The 20,856-nt window shown below is 36.5% G+C and overlaps 1 protein-coding gene across 15 annotated transcripts in view; it reads left to right on the plus strand.

Moving 5' to 3' along the window:
• Positions 1-20,856, plus strand: part of HS3ST5 (heparan sulfate-glucosamine 3-sulfotransferase 5) — a 189,341-nt gene that overhangs the window by 60,047 nt on the left and 108,438 nt on the right. For 8 of the 15 annotated variants that reach the window (XR_014065258.1, XM_081529600.1, XM_081529596.1 and 5 more), the window contains 2 exons: positions 12,876-12,923; positions 17,315-17,427. The gene's annotated coding sequence lies outside the window, so the exon portion shown is untranslated. The remainder of the gene's footprint in view (positions 1-12,875; positions 12,924-17,314; positions 17,428-20,856) is intronic. The other 7 variants (XM_081529593.1, XM_081529592.1, XM_081529591.1 and 4 more) reach the window with 2 other exon arrangements.

A 20,856-nucleotide genomic window follows, 5' to 3' on the forward strand; every position in this document is an offset into this window, starting at 1 on the left:
ATACACATGTTTAGTGGAAAACAGGACAGATGGTAATATTAGCCACAGAGAAGTTCTTTGTCATTGCTGGCAACTAGTATTCAGCTCTAGTCTAGACAGTACATACGCTCCAAAAAGATATCTTCACAGCTACATTCTAAAAGACCAAAGAGCTTCATACATGGTTTACATTAAGATGGCAAAGAACATTTAAGATCTTAGAATATTTGGAAACATCTATATAGGACTGATCCAGAGAATTTGCTCAACCATAAAAGGCTTATTTACATGAGAAGGATGCACTGTGCTGTCTGATGAGGATGCCATGGTGCACAGGTGTATTAACTATCTTCTGAACCCCTAATGAAATGACTGAAAATGGATTGTTTTAAAGACACACACTTATAAGACAAAAACATGGGATAAGAGAAAATAGCAACAAGTCATTTAAGCTAGAGAGCAGATGTAGACATAGAAACCTATTTAACAAACCCCAAAATGCTGAGTCTTAAAACCAGCAGGGGGCAAAGTTTAGAAGCAATACAGTTTTCCACCAAAGCATTCCCAAAATGTTCAAATATTGACCTCACTATTTATCCCTGGATTTGGGGAGAAAACATGAGCCTAAAAACAGGAAGATTGCTTGAGAGCAATTAGATATCCTCTAGATCTCCTCATTCATACAGTCTCCCATACAGCTGGGAGACTGACATTTTACTTCATAATTAAGGCAAGCAGAGTTAGTGAACTTGGGAACATTGGGGATAAGAAAGAAGAGAAGTATCACACTAAAAATAATGGGTTTAAGTGAGAGTTTACATGTGAAATGTTGAGATTCACAGCCTTCTTCCTCATTGGACTCTAAGGATCTTGACAATCAGAATCTTTCAGGGAAGATATTCAGAAAGTCTTTGGGGAATTTGATCAATCCAGAAATAAAGATCCAAATAATACAAAGTTCAAGGGTTCCTTAGGGAAACTGCCTGGCCAGATCACCCTGGAGTAAAGAGTACAATGACCCATTTCTTACATGCTCACAAGCTCCTTACTCATAAATATAAGTAGACAAAAAGATCAACACATGTTTAAGACAGGCATTTAACCTGACATACAGACCAAAACAGGAAAGTAATATTTTAACATTAAACATTTTAATCAGAGTCTATATGAAGACTTAAGGCAAGATTTTGTCTTAGTGGAACTAGAAGAGTGTGCTCTATGAAACAGGCGTATCCAGAGAGCCAAAGAAAAAAAATGCCTAGAAATTAATATTATAATAGCAGAAATGAAAAACTAAATAAAAATCTTGGACAATAAAGTTGAAGTATTATCCCAGCAATTAGAGCAAAGAGGTGAAGAGATGGAAAATAGGAAATTTTTAAAAAAATTTTTGTAAGGATCCTATTTCTGAACAATAAGAATTCCCTAGTATGAGAAAAATTTTTGATGGAGGTGAAAAATATCAAAGGGATATTCTCAGAATTAAAGAAAATGAGTTTCCCAACTATGGGGGCCACTAAGTGCCAAGTACAATGAATAAAAATAAAGCTACATTCATTAGGAAATTTTACAAATCTTGGGACAATGGAAAAACCTAATTCCAGAGCAAAAATGTGGATTTCACAGATTAGAAAAAGTATCAGAATAGTATCAGAAATATTCTAACTTACATGTACTCTTTCTTAAGAAACCTTTGAAGGATAAAGTACTGAAAACTGAACAAGATAATTATTAACTCAGTGGGAGTAAGAATTTGTGCAAAAAGGGACACAATCATAGTATACTACATGACTCAGCTGAGAATGGCACTACGTAATATGTATTGATGATAGTCATAATAATCAGTATTGATCTAACTGTGTTGAGAGAATGGGGTGACAGAAAGGTTTATACAATAAAAATAGTGGAGAAATAAAAGAGAACTATGGAGAGGGAAATGGAAACTCACTCCAGTATTCTTTTGTGGAGAATCCCATGGACAAAGGAGCCTGGCGGGCTACAGTCAATGGAGTTGCAAAGAGTCAGACACACTATCACTCACTCAAAAGAGAACTAAATAAAGCCTTCTCTTCCAAGAGGAAAATTAGTATTCAATGCCTAAAGTCAAGAATTCAAGCAAAGGTAATACAGGCATGATATTAATATTTTCAAAAATGGTAAAAATGCCAAAATATTCAGTTAGAAAAGTTGAAAGTTGTTGCTTCTAAGGAGATGAAAATGGTGCTGGAGTGGGCAGGGAGCTGCTGCTTTCCCTAGTAAGCCCCATAGCACTGTCTCTTTAAGATACGTTCGTTTGTCCTCTTGAACAAAATAAAACCTGAATAAAAAAGAAAATACTAGCCTAGTCTTAGTTGTCTTGGAGTTTACACCCTAAAGAAGAAGACAGATGTGATACAATTACATAGATATGTAGCTAACTGCCAATTGTGCTAAATGCTGTGATTGAAATTTCTTGTTTAATTTCATGTAAACCCATATGAAAAGAGTGCTGCCTTAGTGTAGCAGGGGAATCAAGTAAATTTTCCATGAGAGAGTGACATGTTGGCACCTTATGTGGTAGATGGCAACTTGGCAAGCAAACATTATGAGTAATAAACTTCAAAGAGTAAGGAACCCTCAAAAGTGATTTCTTTTGGGCTGAGGTAATTAACCACAGGATGCCAGTGGGAACCTTGTATTTAATGACAGGATGGGCCATGGTGACCATGTGAGGACCAGCATTCACCTGGAATAGTTTTTAAGCCAACTTTTTCACTCTCCTCTTTCACTTTCATCAAGAGGCTCTTTAGTTCTTCTTCACTTTCTGCCATAAGGGTGGTGTCATCTGCATATCTGAGATTATTGATATTTCTCCTGGCAATCTTGATTCCAGCTTGTGCTTCATCCAGCCCAACGTTTCTCATGATGTACTCTACATATAAGTTAAATAAGCAGGGTGACAATATACAGCCTTGACATACTCCTTTTCCTGTTTGGAACTAGTCTGTTGTTCCATGTCCAGTTCTAACTGTTTTTCCTGACCTGCATACAGATTTCTCAAGAGGCAGGTTAGATGGTCTGGTATTCCCATCTCCTTCAGAATTTTCCACAGATTGTGGTGATCCACACAGTCAAAGGCTTTGGCATAGTCAATAAAGCAGAAATAGATGTTTTTTTGGAACTCTCTTGCTCTTTTGATGATCCAGCGGATGTTGGCAATTTGATCTTCTGGAATAACCTTTACTGTTTAATCAGTTCATGGGAACTAATTCTATTGGCTTTAGTAATATGAATAACCACCTGGAATCACAGACTGGGAGAACCTGTAAGGACTTCAGAGTTCATGTATTCTTATCTTATCCTCTCCTTTTGTAGTCAAGAAAACTCAGGAGGTTCAGTAGTCTGCCCAAAGTGCCACAGATATTTTATGCTAGAGCCTAAGCAAGAAATCAGATCTCCGAGTTCCTTACCTGGAACTCTTCACCACAATTATAGAGAAATATGTAGCTTGGTCTTTTGAGCAACTGAAATCAAACTAAACTAATTATCACAGAATTATTGAAAAACTGAAGACTTTGTTATTGTCTAAATTTAGTACCTGATAGCAACTTAAGGGCGATCAATCTCTTCTTTAAAAAATAAATAATTTCTGTTAGTTTCATAAGTAATTATGTAAAAATCTAGTGGTGATAACTTGTTACAATATTTCTAAGAAATACCTATAAATATTGCAATATGTATGACTTACATTCTCATCCTGTTTTAAGTAATCACTTTGCATTTACAGTGGACACATTTTAATAATTTTGTTGTTGTTGTTGTTCAGTCTCTAAGTCATGTCCAGCTCTTTGCAACCCCCATGGATTGCAGCACGCCAGGCTCCTCTATCCTCCACTGTCTCCCAGAGTTTGCTCAAATTCATGTCCACTGAGTCAGTGATGCCATCCAACCATCTCATCCTCTGTCATCCCCTGCTCCTTTTGCCTTCAATCTTTCCCAGCCTCAGGATCTTTTCCAATTAGTCAGCCCTTTGCATCAGGTGGCCAAAGTATTGGAACTTCATCTTCAGTATCAGTCCTTCCAACAAATATTCAGAGTTGTTTTCCTTTAGAATTGACTGGTTTGATCTCCTTGCTGTGCAAGGGACTCTCAAGAGTCCTCCAGCACCACAATTTGAAAGCATCAGTTCTTCAGCACTCAGCCTTCTTTATGGGCCGACTCTCACATCCATACATAACTATTGGAAAAACCATAGCTTTGACTATATGAACCTTTATCAGCAGAGTGATGTCTCTGTTTTTTAATATGCTGTCTAAGTTTGTCATAGCTTTCCCTCCAAGGAGCAAGTGTCTTTTTAATCATATGTTAAACCCACTATTCTGTCTTAAAATGTAATTATGCTAATGAAACACATAAATAAATATTTTTCTTCCAGAGGAACTTTGCAATTCAAGACAGCATTTACATATCACTCTCACACACACACACACACACACACACACACACACACACACACACTTCCCTGAGTTCCCTGAAGAAAGAACATTTATAAGTCAGGAGGTCTATTTTTGTCAAAATGGGAGCTTACACTGCTGCTCCAGGACTTTCTGATGTTTTAGTCAGGTCCACAATGGTCAGATCTACATCAGCATTTTGGGGTTTTGGTGCATTTCAAGATCCCATGTACCTGTACTCTTATTCAAGATTCACTGCCATCCCGATAGAAGCTTAATACAAGTTCAGAAAACAAGGCCAATGTAACTAAAAAGAGATTGTCATAGGCTTCATTTTTTCCCCTGTAGTAGGAAAGCTTTGTAATAACTAGCTCAGAATATGATTTCTGATTCTAAGATCCAACTGGAAAGTTTCAAGAAATATTTATAGTGTCTTAAGGATAATTGAGTCATGTTGACCCTCTGGTCACTGTCCACTCAGAACAAAGATTCTCAAAATTACATATTGGAAAAAGGAAGAAGAACATGGATGTGATGACCACTGGAAACTGTATTAGGCCACATGATACTTACAAAATTTCCCTTGGGTAATCAAGAGGTATCTATGGTTTGGTAGATTTTGAACAACAATAATTTTTAAATGTATATTTTGTGAAGTTCACCATGTTTTCAGGTCACATATAGAAAGAGTGACTGAACTGTGTTCCCCTGTAATTCATATTTTGCAGCCCTAGCATCCAGTGTGACTGTGTTTGAAGATAAGGCTTTTTAGGAGTTAATAAGGTTAAATGCGGGGTTCCCAGGTGGCACTAATGGTAAAGAACTCTCCTGCCAATGCAGGAGACATAAGAAATGCGGGTTCAATCCTAGGTCGGGAAGATCCCTTGGAGGAGGGCATGGCAACCCACTCCAGTATTCTTGCTTGGAGAATCCCATCGACAGAGGAGCCTGCTGGGTTACATACAGTCCATAGGGTCGCAGAGGGTCAGACATGACTGAAGCAACTTAGCATGAAGATCAAGTAAGGCCCTAAGGGTGAGGTCCTAATCCAATAGGATTAGTGGCTTTATGAGAAGAGAAAGAGAGAGAGGTCTCTCCCCAGGTCCAGGTACCCCAAAAAGTGCATGTGAGCACACAGTAAGAAGGCAGCCATCTGCAAGTCAGGAGGAGAGATCTCACCAGAGCTTGACTGTGCTGGCACTGTGATCTCAAACTTGTAGCATGCAGAACTCTAAGAAAATACATTTCTGTAGTTAAAGCCAACAATCTATGGCATTTTGTTATGGCTGCCAAAGCTAAGAAGTACCACCCAGATGAAATGGAGACACTGGAGTGCTGTGGAGAAGTTCACATTAGGTGCAGTACATATCCCAAGACTAGAGTTAGAGCAGAATTTGGATGAGACCAAGGATCAGAATAAAGACAAGACTGAGACAATAGATGGAGCAGAGTCATCAACTAAATAAGACTGAACCAGGATTTAGCATAGTAAGGAAGAGTTTAGGCTTTGGACTTCAACTAAGGCAACTTTTTTCTCTACTTTCTACATGGTGCAAGAGTTTAAGCTTACTTAACTACCACATTTTAATTCTGGTACTTCAAAACTAATCCTAAAATGGAGATAATAATGCTTTATCACATAGCCACAGGGAAAAATTATTACTGTAAAATAATAATAAACAGGGCCTTCCAGGTGGGCTCAGTGGGTAAAGAATCCGCCTGAACTGCGGGAGATGTGGGTTCAATCCCTGGGCTGGGAAGATATCCTGAAGGAGGGGATGGCAACCCATTCCAGCATTCTTGCCTGGAGAATCCCATGGACAGAGAGACCTCAGTTGAATAAGTTGGGAGGTCAGAGGGGGCGCTCTCATGCCTTGCAACCGTAGCAGAGCCACAGGAAGAAGAAAAACTCTTTTTCTGACAAGGACTCAGCCAATGAAAAGCAATGGCCTCTCTGTTACTACATTCAGCCCTCCCAACTTCCTTTTCCTCTTTGTATAAGCATTCTCATTCCCTTGCTGTCAGGGGAACTTGCATGTGGCTCGCGATGGTTGCAGACCCTGAATTGCAATTTTCTGCTGATCCTGAATAAACCCAACTTTCTTGCAGCCTATTAGTTGCAGGTCAACATTAGTATTTGGCATGGTATCACAAAAGAGTCGGACATGACTGAGTGACTAAACAACAACAAGCACATGTTAACATCTCAGAGAACTGTAACCATGTATAGTAGCCAAAGTCAGAGAAGCTGGAGTTTGAACTAGTCTACATTCATTTTTCAAGCCCCAAATGTTAATTGCCTACTTACTATCTGCCAGGCTCTATTATAGGTGCTGGAGATAAAGCAGTGAGCAAAACAAAAACAAAACAAAATCTACCTTCATGAAGCTTACATCCTAGAGAGACTTAAGAAGTCTTAAGTCAAGACAAGATCCTGGGGTTGGTAGACTCCAAAGTCCCCAACCATGTCCCATATCCAAAGTCTTATTCTGGGCAACTCACACTGTCCTTGGGAATGGCTAAATATATGTTAAAAAAAAAAAAAAAAAAGTATGCTGTCAAGTAGCTTGTCACATACATGGTAAATTTTACTCATTTCTTTTCTAAGCATGCATGGAGGACTCTTGTTTGACATGGCATTTTCCATTACTCTTATTCTCTAAGAGCCTTGCTTCTCTTCATCTCTTTCCTCTAGAGAGACAGACTTTATATAAAGACAGCTTTCTTATCCTAAAAAGAAGTATACCTTAATCTATCCATTGTTCAGCAATATTTAGTTGATTTTCCTGAATCTTATGTCTAAAATATTTCAGCCTGAAAAAAGGAAAACATATCTTAACTTGGAAAGTTAAAGCTTCACAACAATACTCTTTTAAAGGGGTCCCTTCCTGTCACCAGCTCCGTTTCTTGTATTTGTAGACATCTGTTTAGGACAATCTGGTAACCTCCTAGGGTTGGAGGGTGGGGGTTGTTCTCACTTTTCCAGTTACCATTCATCTTCCCCCCTTGATTCTGAAGGCAACTAAAATGACTGGACTCTTGCTGCATAAGTAATTGCAGAGTAGATTTTGTTTGGATTGGGGGCCATTTGCCATGTTATCTGTTGTGGTTGTCATTTTGTCATCCATTGTCAGGGCTGATCTGTAAATGGACTTGGTTATGATTCATAAGCTGTTTTTCACATCTAAACATCCATTCTCCTAGACACATTTCTGCAGTAACAGTGTAACAAAATATGTTGTGCTTTTGTTGCTTTGAAAATATACCTTATTTTCATTTATTATTTTGAGGTAACCTGAGTTCGTGTATATACAATCCAAAATCAAAACAGCTAAAAGAAGCACTGGTATCAGCTGCCTATTGTTGTATGCTTAAATAAAAGAAAGGAAAAAGTAAGAGTTAACTGTTTTGGCAAAATGTCAATGAATATGCGATTGTGGTAAATAAATAACCTCTAGAAACAATGCTGAAAGCAAACTGGACTTATTCCAAATTTTTTTTTCATGTTTAAGCAAAGTTTAGGGTTTCTTTTTTCCTTCCTATAGAAATGCATAAAGGCATCAGTTTTGCCCAGATACAGAAAACTATTCTTACTTCAGTAAATTTCTTTCTTTTGGTTTATCATGTGGATCATGGAAAAGTATGATTTTACGGAGTTTGTTGCTTTTAAATTAAGAATGTCAAATAAATACAGCCTTTCAAACAACAAAAAGCTTTACCAAGAGTAATTCTTCTATTACAAACTAGAACACCTCTCACAGGACTAACTCCTTTGTTAGTAAGATAAATTCTAGAAATGGATTTCGGAGTAAAGACCTCAGTGTTTGTTTTTATTCCTGTGAAACCAATAAAGTGCTGACAAAGAGAGCTATAATGTGCCACCATAGTTTAGAAATAAGGTACATTTCAGAGTGTTCTTTATTGCCTTTTGAGGGTTGCATATTGCTACCTTTAGCTATGCGACCATACAACACGCTGTTTTACAAAACAGTAGCCTGGACGCTTAGCTCCCATTTGAGCCCCACCTGAATATTATATACACTCCTTAAAAATGTCAGATGTTTAGAGTGGTTATAATACTGTGTCATTATGATCCCACAGATTTAAGTCTGAAATACATTCAACTTAAAAGAATAAAAGGATATATTTTTCTGTTTCTTTTTATGCCATTCTATTTCCTGTAAAATTGCAACCCTATTCAAAAGGCCTATTTCAAGTGTATTCTTTTAGATGATAAATGCAAACATTATTTTGATACACACTTCCTTGAATCTGAATATGAAAATCTGTAATACTTCACATTCAAACTATAATAGAATCGCATTCCAGTTCTAAGGACAACAGGGGAAATGGGTAGGAAAATATAGCATAACTTTCAAGCCCTGGTGAAATGCCTCCTTGGTTGTGAGATACACGCAGATGGGCACAGGAGACTGAAACAAGAAATGGGAAGGGAGTTGGTCACTAAATCACTGAGCAGAAGAAGCTATAGAGCAGGATTCTCAGCTCTAGGTGCACAAGGGAATCCTCGGGGAGCACACCAGTTCTTGAAAGTGACTAGCATACAAGTTAAGACCATAGAGCAGATAGGTATGTAGGACATAAAAATAGATTTATAACCCAGCGCCTTCCTCTGTGCCTTTTTAAAAACTTATAAATGTTCAACAATTATATCTTCCTTTGTTTTGGGAGGTGGCATGGTATGGAGGTGGCATGGTATGGAGGTGGCATGGTATGGGAATGTAGGTGTTTTATCATTTACCCTGGGTGGCATCCACTAATGTTTTGTTGCCCATACAACTCCATTTCTAGCTGCAGCCCTTTAGCTTTAGTTGAAGGTGGCAAGCGTGTATGTTAACAGTCTGTGTGGATGCAAAACTCTTGTGAAAAGCAAGACTGGCTCTTTCAGAAATGTTCTCTTGGTTCTGATTAAAAATCTGTTTCCACAAATGCTACAAGTGTCCTTTTCTTGCAGCATATCCATTTACATTTTCAACAGCATTTGTTGGTCTTTCTTTAAAAAGTTCTTCATTCAAGGACCACATTGCAACCAAAGATCTTTTATGTATAATTTGGTAGATGATAGACATTTGAAATTACTGTGGCAGGTGTTTCCACATTGTTTCTGCTGATCTGATAAAAAGCATAGTGCCAGAAAACAGCATGAAGAGCATAAATTCCTCAGAATCAATTTGAAGCACGCTTTTGAAATAAGAATTGCTATAAAGAAACATTTTGGAATGAAATAAGGATGGAGTGAACAGTCTTTGAGGTGAAAATACAGTTCTGTAAAACAAACGCATTTATTTGATGGAGACTACATACACTGTGTTTTAATTTATTTATCATTATGACTGTTTTGAAGATTTTTTTCTGCCACCATCTACATTATGGCCCCAGGAAGCCCAGAGGAGAGCCAGTAGAAACAACTCCATGTGTGTTTCGGCAAACTGCTTCAATATATTTCATTATAACTCTTAGAATAAGAGTTTAATAAAGAGATGAAGAAACACTGAAGGCTGAAGACTAAAAAATTCAGGGAAAGAATCTCTTACACATGATGGCCTATCAGTGCCAGCATTAATCTGTAAAACCAGTGGTAGGTGTGTTAAGTAATTTATGTGGACACAAAAATCATTTTTATATTACTTTTGCTGCAGACAATAACATTCCATAGGCTCATCACATTTTTAATCTTGACTTAAGGAAAGTCCTGCTGTGGCAGTTTTTAAAAGAAGAGTTCCACTTATCTCCTTCTCTTCATTCTGTGTCCTTCCCCCCAAATCCACCTTCCCCAACCCAACTTCACCCACCCTCCCACTTCATAAAGGTGTTTATGAAATATGGAAGAATTTCTGTCTTGCTGTTGTTCTGAGTATTCTTAATAAATGCTTCCTGTATTTCAGAAGTGTCTGAGGAGGTCAACTAATACAATATCACTTTGATTGCTTATTTGAATTTTGGATGAGGAGAACTCTGAACCAATTCCCTGAATTTGTCATAATCATAATTTTGTTATCCACAGCTGTGTCATTAAATTTAAGGCCTTTCAAGAGTATGTTTGTTATTACAGCTCTTAATATCTAATAACAATGTCTAGAAGATGTCCTCTTCTCCAACTCCACTTTGCTAACTCACTAATGGGTATTGGTCTCAAATTTTCTTCTTTTATTTCCAGTGAAAGATTATACTAACAGAGCAATAGAAAAGCAAGACCTTCACCTTTTTCAGATATTATACGTTAATCTTCATAAATCTTTTCTCCCCCTTTTCAATCTCCCATTTTACCATCAGAAGTCTGTATGTTAAACTGAAACCCAAGAATGGCACTTCAGAACTTAACATCCTTCAGTGGCTGTTATCCACCTTGCACTTTCATAATAGAGAAAAGTGATATGAGAAAATCTTGCACTAAAATGTGAAACTTGTCCCAGCTAAATCAAATAATCAATGGGAACAATAACATTAAGATATGCCAACTGAAATGAGTTAATATATTTTGATAAATGTGGTTATATTTAATAGTTTGTATTACCACCAAAAGGAAAAAAAAAATCATTGCTTATATGTGAACTTTTAATTCAAATTATTCACTAACCTGTTTAACAAAGTGTTTGAGAGCATTGAGAATATTCCAAACACTTGTCTAAGAAGTAGAGATTTAATGGTAAATAAGATAGGCATAAGATAGATAACAGTAAATAAGCTTCATAGTGCTTACAGTCTGCAAATAAAGAGACAACAGCATCTATATGACAGGGACTTGGATTGGAGAGAACAGGTTCTACAGGCTCTAGGGAAAGGACATCTAGGGAGAGAACAGTCAGAGAGATCTTCCTGAGGGAAGTGACATCCAAGCTGAGATTGAAAAGAACAGGAGACATTAATCAGACTGATAGTGATAGTGATCTAGGCAGAGGATAAAGAACCTAACATAGTCAAGGAACTGGAAAAAGCCCTGGATGAATGAATGAGCAAGGGGACAGTGGAGTGGAGACAGATGAGCTTGGAGAGCAGCCAGGACCCCACCCTGCAGGGTCACAGTCAGAGGGACACAGGATGGGAGGCAGTTTGATGACCGGAGGTACCTATGAGTATCCAAGTGAGGTTGCAATAGGCAGAGCCTGCATTGCCAAAAAAATACAGGATGATTTGGCTTTGAAATTTATAATTTAATAGATAGCTATGAATAAGTAGTTAAATTTCTTGAAGTTTCCTGGCTAGTTTTCTAGAAAATTCTTTAGCTTCTCTCCTGCTACTTTTATTTCACTGAATTACTATATCTGTAGCTCTGTTTCTCAACAAATTTCAGCATTCTATGCTTAAAACATTTTATTGATGAATTGAAGTTTTCCTATTCTAATTGCTCATCTTTAATTACTTTGCACTTTTTTTGACTAGAAATTTATATAACTAAAAATGTTGTGCCCTTTCATGAAGAAGTACAAAAATAGAAAATATAACAGTCTCTAGTGTTACACTAAGAGTCAATTCCATGGAAGTTTAATTCCCCATGCTTGTCAAAAGTTGTTAAAAGAGTGCTTGCCTTTTTTGAATATAAAATGTGGGCAGACATGTACTAATATATCAAAAAATGACACTTTGTCAAAGAGGGCTTTCATGGGAAATGTTCTGAATAAAATGTTTTCTTTTTAAAAGAACCCAACCTGTTTAACATTCCAAAGCAAACACAAAAGAACACAAAATGCCTGAACTTACTGCCAGTCACAACAGTCAGCTTCATTTACTCTTTAATACTTTTTTTTATATTCCAAAAATTGTTTCCCAAAAAACTATCAGTTTTATTCCATGATAACCCTTGTTTGAAGTAAAATAAAAGTAGCTCTGACCCTCCTCAAAATGGATTCTTTTAAGAATTACTAGCACTTCTAATAGTATAAAGATGATATGGTTGGCTATGTCTACCATTAGACTCAATGTAATTATATGTGAAGCAACAATTCCCTTATCTATTAGGAACACTTGCTGCAGTGAACTGCATTTCACTGTCTGAATTAAATACTGAATTAAAATCTGATGAAATACTGAATTAAAATCTCAAACTAGTTTCTCAAGTTTTTTTCCCTCAGTCATTTAAGAATTTTTTAGCTTAGGGGAAGATGGTAGCCAGAAAATAATGGGAAACAGATGGTATTTAAAGGTTTGAGCAAGATGAACAAAGCAGATGTGCTAATATCTTCCTGGTCCTCAAATTGTCTGTCTCCATTGTGATTACTTTGAGACAGTTCTTATCCTTTGAACCTTCTGAGGATGTTCAGAGTTAAGATAATAGTTGATAGTTGAAATGTTAAATGGTAAATCAATACATAATTGTCTTTGATCACAATCTCATATTATCTTATCTAAACAGGATAGATATTTTTTATATGTTACCTACATTTTTTGCAGAGAATGCACCCAAATCTAGCTCTTGAGTAATAATATCTATTATTCATTGTTTAGGGAACCAGGGAGAAGGTCTGAAAGAAATAGAAGCAGATGCCAATTGAGGTAATTGAGATACAGTATAACTTGAAAGAATATTGGAAAGCCACATAATAGTATTAGTGTGAAAAGATGAGAAATATTCTATACAATTTTCTTCAATGTGTAAGCTGAGTCAGATTTTATAGGCTGCTCTGAATTAAATTCCTAAAAGGTCAGTGTGAGGGAGAAGGATACAGATGGTTTGAACTAATGTTAGAGAATTGTAGAAACAGATTCCCCCAACTATTAAGCGTTCATTGGAGAGCAGAAGACCCAGGTTTTAATAAAATATTAGAAAAGTCTGCACATGTTGGTATGAGAAGATATTAATATTGGGAACAACAGATGTATTTTTGCTTAGGGAGTTAAATTATATGTCATATGTATAAAAGAAACATCAATGGCATATCAATATTTGATTCTACTACGTTAGCCATGCCAGAGACCCCTCAGTCATACCTAATTTAAGTGGCTCACTATGAGTTCACAACTGAAACCAACAAAAGATGCAGTCTGATTCTGATTTCTTTTGTATAAAAATCTTACAGCACTTTTTGAGCTATTTTATAAATTAATTTCAAAATAGATGAGGCAGTAACACTGCTGCTGCTGCTGCTAAGTCACTTCAGTCGTGTCCAACTGTGCTACCCCATAGATGGCAGCCCACCAGGCTCCCCCGTCCCTGGGATTCTCCAGGCAAGAACACTGCAGTAACACTGAAGTTTAGCTAATTATGTTTAAATTAAATATAAGCATTTAGAATAACCATTTTAATTAATGCAAGACTTGGGCAACTAATCATTAAAAGTGGAATTGGTAACTTGAGATTTATCACTCTAAAACCACTTGTATCACATTTTTAATGAATTCTTTCCTCTACTTCAATGGAAGATAAAATATTTCTCCCCAAAGTGGCTGCTAATAAAAGATAACCCTTTCTTGGGTCACGGTTGTCAATTTGATACTGAATCAGAGCAAAAATATATACTTACATGCAAAAGTGTAGTTACTGTTTGCTAAATCATTTTCAACTTGACTTATATTTTAGTTCTATAAATGCCTAAGAAAATCCCTAATAATCGTAGTAACATTTATTACTGAAAAATAAAATGGATATATTTTGGTGTTTGTTTTTGTTTTTTTTTTACAATTATTATAGATGAGACTCTGATGAAGAGGAAAATCTAAATAATTTTGTGATTTAATTTTTAATTAAAATGGTATATAACAATTTCAATTGCAATTGGATGTGAGGAATAACACTTTGAATAACTTCAGTTTGTAAATATTTATACTTCAAACTTTATATTTGTAAGAATATACAAATGTATTGATATAATCAAATTTGTATATAAAAATGTATATTTAAACAAATCATTAGCTAATTCTTTTTTTTACATTTCAGTATTTATTTTTCCTTTAATTATAGTTGATTTATAATATTATTGGAGAAGGAAATGGCAACCCACTCTAGTATTCTTGCCTGGAAAATCCCATGGGCCGAGGAGCCTGGCAGGCTAAATCCATGGGGTCACAAAGAGTCAAATACAACTGAGCAACTAATATTTTATAATATTATATTAGTTTCAGGAATATAACATAGTGATTCAATATTTTCATAGATCATACTCCATTTAAGGTTATTATAAAATATTGGCTATATTCTCTGTGCTGTACAATATATCCTTGTATCATTTATTTTATACATAGTAATTTGTACCTCTTAATCTACCCCTTCTTGCCCTTTTCCCACTAGTAACCACTAGTTTCCTATATCCGTAAGTCTGTGTCTGTTTTGCTATATTCATTCATTTTATTTATTTATATTCCACATGTAAGTGATATCATGCAGTATTTATCTTTCTCTGTCTCACTTATGTCACTAAGCATGGATCGACTGCCAGGTCAATCCATGTTATTGCAAATGGCAAATTTTCATTCTTTTTTGTGGTTGAGTAATATTTCATTGTGTCTGTGTGTGTGTGTACCACACCTTCTCTATCCATTCATCTACTGATCTACTATAAATATATAATGCTGCTATAAACATTAAGGTGCATATATCTTTTAAAATTAACATTTTTGTCTTTTTAATTTATATATCCAGTAATGGAACTGCTGGATCATGTGGAAGTTCCATTTTTTAGTTTTTTTGGGGGAACCTCCATAATGTTTTCCGTAATGGCTGTACCAGTTTACATTCCACCACAGTTTAGGGTTCCCTTTTCTCCACATTGGCTGATTCTTTCAGTACAATATAACTATCATTTATCACATTTACCCTGATACATTGTAAGTGCTTAATAAATGTTTGTAAATTGAGTGAATAAATATATTGATACATTTTAGAAAACATCTTTTAGGACTTCCCTGGTGGTCCAGTAGGAGAAGGCAATGGCAACCCACTCCAGTACTCTTGCCTGGACAATCCCATGTACAGAGGAGCCTGGTAGGCTGCAGTCCATGGGGTTGCGAAGAGTCAGACACGACTGAGTGACTTCCCTTTCACTTTTCACTTTCATGCATTGGAGAAGGAAATGGCAACCCACTCCAGTGTTCTTGCCTGGAGAATCCCAGGGATGGCAGAGCCTGGTGGGCTGCCGTCTATGGGGTCATACAGAGTCGGACACAACTGAAGCGACTTAGCAGCAGTGGTCCAGTGGTTAAGATTCTTCACTTCTAATGTAGTGCGCATAGGTTCGATCCCTGGTTGGGAAACTAGGATCTTACATGCTATGCAATGCAGCCAAAAAAAAAAAATCTACAAGATTCTCTTTTAAATTCATTTATTGTTATATCTTGCCTTCTTCTTTCACCTACTCAGTTAGAATAGCTGATAAAGCTGAAGTGCATCTACTTACATCTTTGAAGGCAGTATGTTTTTTCTATTATCTATTGCTTTTCTGTGTTCTGGAATTAGTACAGATGTTAAGAATCTAAAAGAGCAGGGCCTTTGCTGACTGAGACAGTGTGATTTAAATGCAAGTTAGTTCATTTTGTTCCTTATACTAAGTACTTGTAATTACTGATTGTCACATTTTTCTTCCATTGTAAAAACTGAACTAATTGAAGGTACTACCCTTAGGGGACGAACTCTACAGTGTAATGAATGTTGAGTGCCCTCTTGAGTTTAGCATGTTAATTATTCATAATTATAATGATTTCTGTTTATTTGGGAACTTTAGAAATCTGGTTTATCAAACAAATTTAGAAGCAGAGTAGTTGAGGTTTTGTTTTGTTTTATATTAAGATCTCACCAGGTGTTTGAACATACTAAGAACTTCTCATGAGCAATGGAGCCAGGTTTTGTTTTTTTTTTTTTTTGCTAATAAATGGATACTAGTGATGTGTGCTATGTCCTAAAATAGCTGAATGAACTTTTTTCTACTCACTTTCTGGTTTCTCTAGAGCTATTTGGGTGATATTGGGATTGTGAGGGGAAATATTGACAAGGATTCAAGTAGAAAACTGGAAATAATGTATGAAAGTGTGTTAATTAGAGAAGAACTAGAGTAGATTTGGTAGCTGGCTACTGGCCAAGTATATAAAATTTTAAAGTCTCCCTTTCCTTGAAAGAGGGCTGTATGTGTGTGTGCTTTGCACTCTAAGTATATTTGCATCCAGTGGACCCACAAAAAAGATGGATATTCCGGCTATTTTGGACTAAAATAATCTATGTCTACTATTACCAAATACATATTAGTGATAATGATGTATTAGGACTGGGATCCTACAGTCTATTTATACTTCATACTCATTCTCAATAATAGCCTGAAATGACAATGAACTATTGCTTTTTAAAGAGGAGTTTGGCATCACAAGTCTGTTTTATTGCAATCTTTTTCATTTTCCCATCACTTTCTTTTTTCATTTTTCCAATACAACACTTTAGAGCCAAACATGTACTCTGCATGTCTACTCAAGTCTCCTGGTAATCTATCAATATATCCAACTTAGGAAGAAGCAGCATTTTCTTAATATATTCAAGTAGCAGCAATGGTAAGAATGATTAATGGCTAATCATCATATGGCTGTAAAAAGATCAGTTGAGATATACAATATATAGCATTTTTTAAAAGAGTACATTTAACCACCTTCAACCTAAAATCCACAGCAGCCAGTTCAGAAACAAGAACATTAAGTGAAAGTACATGTGGGTAGCCCCCAATTTACAAGTCCATCTCTGATCAAAGGGAACTAGCAATTGCATATTCCAGGGTCAGGCTCAAACACGAGCTCTGTTCTTCATCAGTAAATCATTTAATAAAAAGACTGAAAGTACTGTTTCAGAAAATGAAATGTTCTGATTATACCTAATATGCTTCTTCCAACACCAAGTTTTTAACCACAGCTAAGGAGCAGAGAGAGAAAAAAGATTAACTGCAAGATCACGCTGCCTCTGTCTCTACCCTCAGGTACTAGCAGAGTGAGGGACAGGCCAAAAGCACAGCGGTAGGTGTGGAGAGGCCATGGGATATCCACCGACCAGATAATCATCGCTGGAGTAACTGGAAGCTTCTGAATGTAGGTATGTGTACCCAGGTTCTTCTGCTTGCTCCTGCAATCCATTGTCTAGCTTTCCCATCCATGTTATACACCTGCTGTCTCATCAGCCTTTTGAAAGCACTACTTGGCAGGACTTGAATGTTCACACATATGCACACAGCCACTCAGAAAAGCAGGGTGGCTCCTCAGAGGGATGTCCTGTCTCCTCTCTAGGCTTTTAAAACATTCTACAAAATGACTTTCAACTGCCTCCTGATTCTGTATTCTCAGCGTTCCCATATAGAAACCTTCTTTCCCATGGACACTGAGCCTTGGTTCTTGAGCACAAAAGGCCTTTGTCTTTACTATCCCACTATCTGAAATAACTTCCCCAAGATCCTCTCTGCTGGTTTTAATTCTGTTTTCCCTCTAGGACCTAAGTCAACTCTTACCTACATGGGAACATCTTGCTGATTCCCCATCCCAATTATTTCCTTCCTTTCAAACATCTGTAGGCCTAGAAGTCATACCTCTCCTCTGGCATACAATTTGTATCATGTACTACTGTTTCCTTCTTCATGTATTTATCCTCTGTCCTCAGTGTAGCTGTTTATTTCTGGAGAGGCAAAATCTGTTGCATTTTTGTACCAGAGACAAGGACCAGGGGAAATGGACTCATAGAGGGCTACTGTGATACTGTGATGGTGTAAGGTGACAAAAAGGAGTTGTCAAGAGCCCAGACTGCCTGAGCTTGAGTTCCTGCTCAGCCAAATACTCACTGTGTGACCTTGGCAAGATTTAAAAAAAAAAAACTTTCTCTGTCTTCATTTTCTCATCTACAAAATAGAAATAATAGTAATTTACCCATTTCCTTAAGTTGTAAAGTTTCAATGACCTAATAAAGAAAATCTTAGAATAGTGTCTAATACATGTCAAACACTCAAAACAACATTACTTATTTATTAGTATATACAATAATAGTTCATCTCATTTAATTTCTCAATAATACTAGCAGATAGATGGCATAATTCATATTCTAAAAACTGGAAACCTTGTGACCCTTAGCAGTCAGGTTACTACCTAAAATTGAGAGAAGAGACAGAATGAGAACCAAGTGTTAGATCCTAAACCCTTGGCTGTTTTTACTTTCCACCTGTTTCACACAGGTGCCTGGTGACTAGTTCATATTGATATTATGAAATTTATTCTTCTCTGTTCTTATAGTTGAAGCCATATTCTATTCAACAAGTTTGTCTAGTCCAAGGCACTGAAGAAGAAAAGTGGAGAAAATGTAAAGTGGCTATTCCTACTCTAGGATGTTTTACAATCTAGATGATTCAAATGATGAAACAAAGCAAAAACATCTAACACATTTTTTTAACTTTTCATCTCTAAATTCCTTATAAAATTGGCTCTTTTATGGTCCCTCCCTCACCCCATGTAATAATGTAGGTTGGATACGGTATCATTGTCTAAAAAATAACACCTTGGGGTTTGGTGGAATGTGCTACCTAAGAGTAAACTATAAAATTTGTGAATTTTAAAATTGCTTTATTCTAATTGAAATTATTTTGGAGAATTTACAAAGAGCTCTGTTAAACTTGGCAGACTAGCTCCTCTTGGAATCTCTCTATTTTCTAAGAAATTATCAACAAGTCTTGTTCTTCTCACTGCCAAAATTCCTTGGTGGCTGTTTTCGTTTGTGCTATAGCACTTAGCTCTGTGCTAGGATGTAGTAGATGATTGATAAATCCTTGGTTAAGTTGAATCTTGTCACCCTGCTGCCAAGAAAGCTAAAATTCAGAGAGTTTAACATATTGTAAAAATCACACAGCTGGCAAGGAAGAATTTCCAACACAAGTTTAATGAACCAAGCAAGTGATAGCATAGTAATGGTGGTGAAGCAAGGGCTCAGTTCAGAGTTATGAGGCAGGGACTATGTTTTGACACCAAATCTTAGACACATCATAAAACCTCTTCAGGCCTCGGTTTCCTCATCCCATGACACTGTTTGGAGGATCAAGATATTTGAAATTATGACTGACGTTATAGACATATAGTTACAGGTCTGGTAAAAATAAACATTGAAACAGTGGAGAAATCCCCAAATGATTTGAAATTCCTAGTGGGTGATGGGAGGAAGGTAGAAACACTGAAAGGAAGCAAAGACCAAACATGAAGAAATAACCATGCGTGTGGAGGGACTCTGAAGCAGATTTAAAAAAGATGACTCTGGTACCAATGCTGACCCAGTGCTGTTCAGTTACCAGTTACCAAGTGGCAATTGTTGTTTTAGTTCTTAGTCATGTCCGACTCTTTTGCAACCTCATGGGCTGTAACCCACCAGGCTCCTCTGTGCATAAGATTTCCCAGGCAAGGATACTGGAGTGGGTTGCCATTTGCTTTTCCAGGAGCTCTTCCCAATCCAGGTATTGAACCTGTGTCTCCTGCATTAGCAGGAAGTTTCTTTACCACTGAGCCACCAGTGCCACCTCTAAGTGACAGTTATCATGTCCTAAAATGTAGATATAATGGCCGTAATCACTAAACTAAGACCTAGACATCCATGTGCAACAATCTGATTTCTAGTGGTTGTGTGGCAAGCTTCTTCTTTACTCTTCTTTAAGAGTAATACTGTCCTTAAAATAGAAGCTTCAAAAAGTAAGTGCCCGGCTCCCAAAGTACCTAAAGCATCCTACAGGCCTCAGTGGGATCCTGTCTGCTGCTTCTTGAGACAATCCCTTCAAAAGATTTTCAGAGGAATTAATGGCACTCAAGTTGTATCTGATGTCTGGTTTTGACCTTGAAGATGTTGAAGGAAGTAAATGTATTTGATGAGTTATTAAGCATGTGCTTCAGTTATTATGATAGTAAAAACAGCTCAGTCTTATAAGACTGTGAGGTGCTTTCCATTTCTGAACATTTAATTGCATGCCGATTGAGTTTAGACAACAAATCATTAATCTCAAATAATACATTTATTTAGATTTAAGAAAGTTACCCACATTTTTTTCTATTCTTTTGTTTATATGCTATGTTCCAGAAAGCATCTGCCAGGTTTTTTTTATTGCATTTTAACAGGTTAAAATGGAGAACAGCTAACCTAGCTGATACTTTGAATAGCATTCAAGAAGTCAAAGAGAAATTAATAAACCACTTTCATAAGTGTCTTTTGTGAGAGCCTACCTAGAGGAGACTTCCAAGATTACTGCTGATATGAAAAAGCTATGATGATAGCTTTCAGTTTAGAAACTATTCAGTTTCATCTGGCCAGTATCAACTGTCAAGTATTACTAAAACTCTAGGCCTATGATGATAACATATTGAACTTTTCTGAAATAACATCCTTAATATTTGCAGTTTAGCATTACTGTTAATTGTTAAGCATCTTGATGGTAGAATAGGTAAAGATAATGATTTCAATAATACAGCAACAAATTGCTAATTTGGGGAATATTTTTAAGGTCTTAAG

The sequence above is a fragment of the Giraffa tippelskirchi genome, chromosome 9, assembly GCF_054371585.1.
Source record: "Giraffa tippelskirchi isolate mGirTip1 chromosome 9, T2T-mGirTip1v1.2.pri, whole genome shotgun sequence".
Classification (NCBI taxonomy): Eukaryota; Metazoa; Chordata; class Mammalia; order Artiodactyla; family Giraffidae; genus Giraffa; species Giraffa tippelskirchi.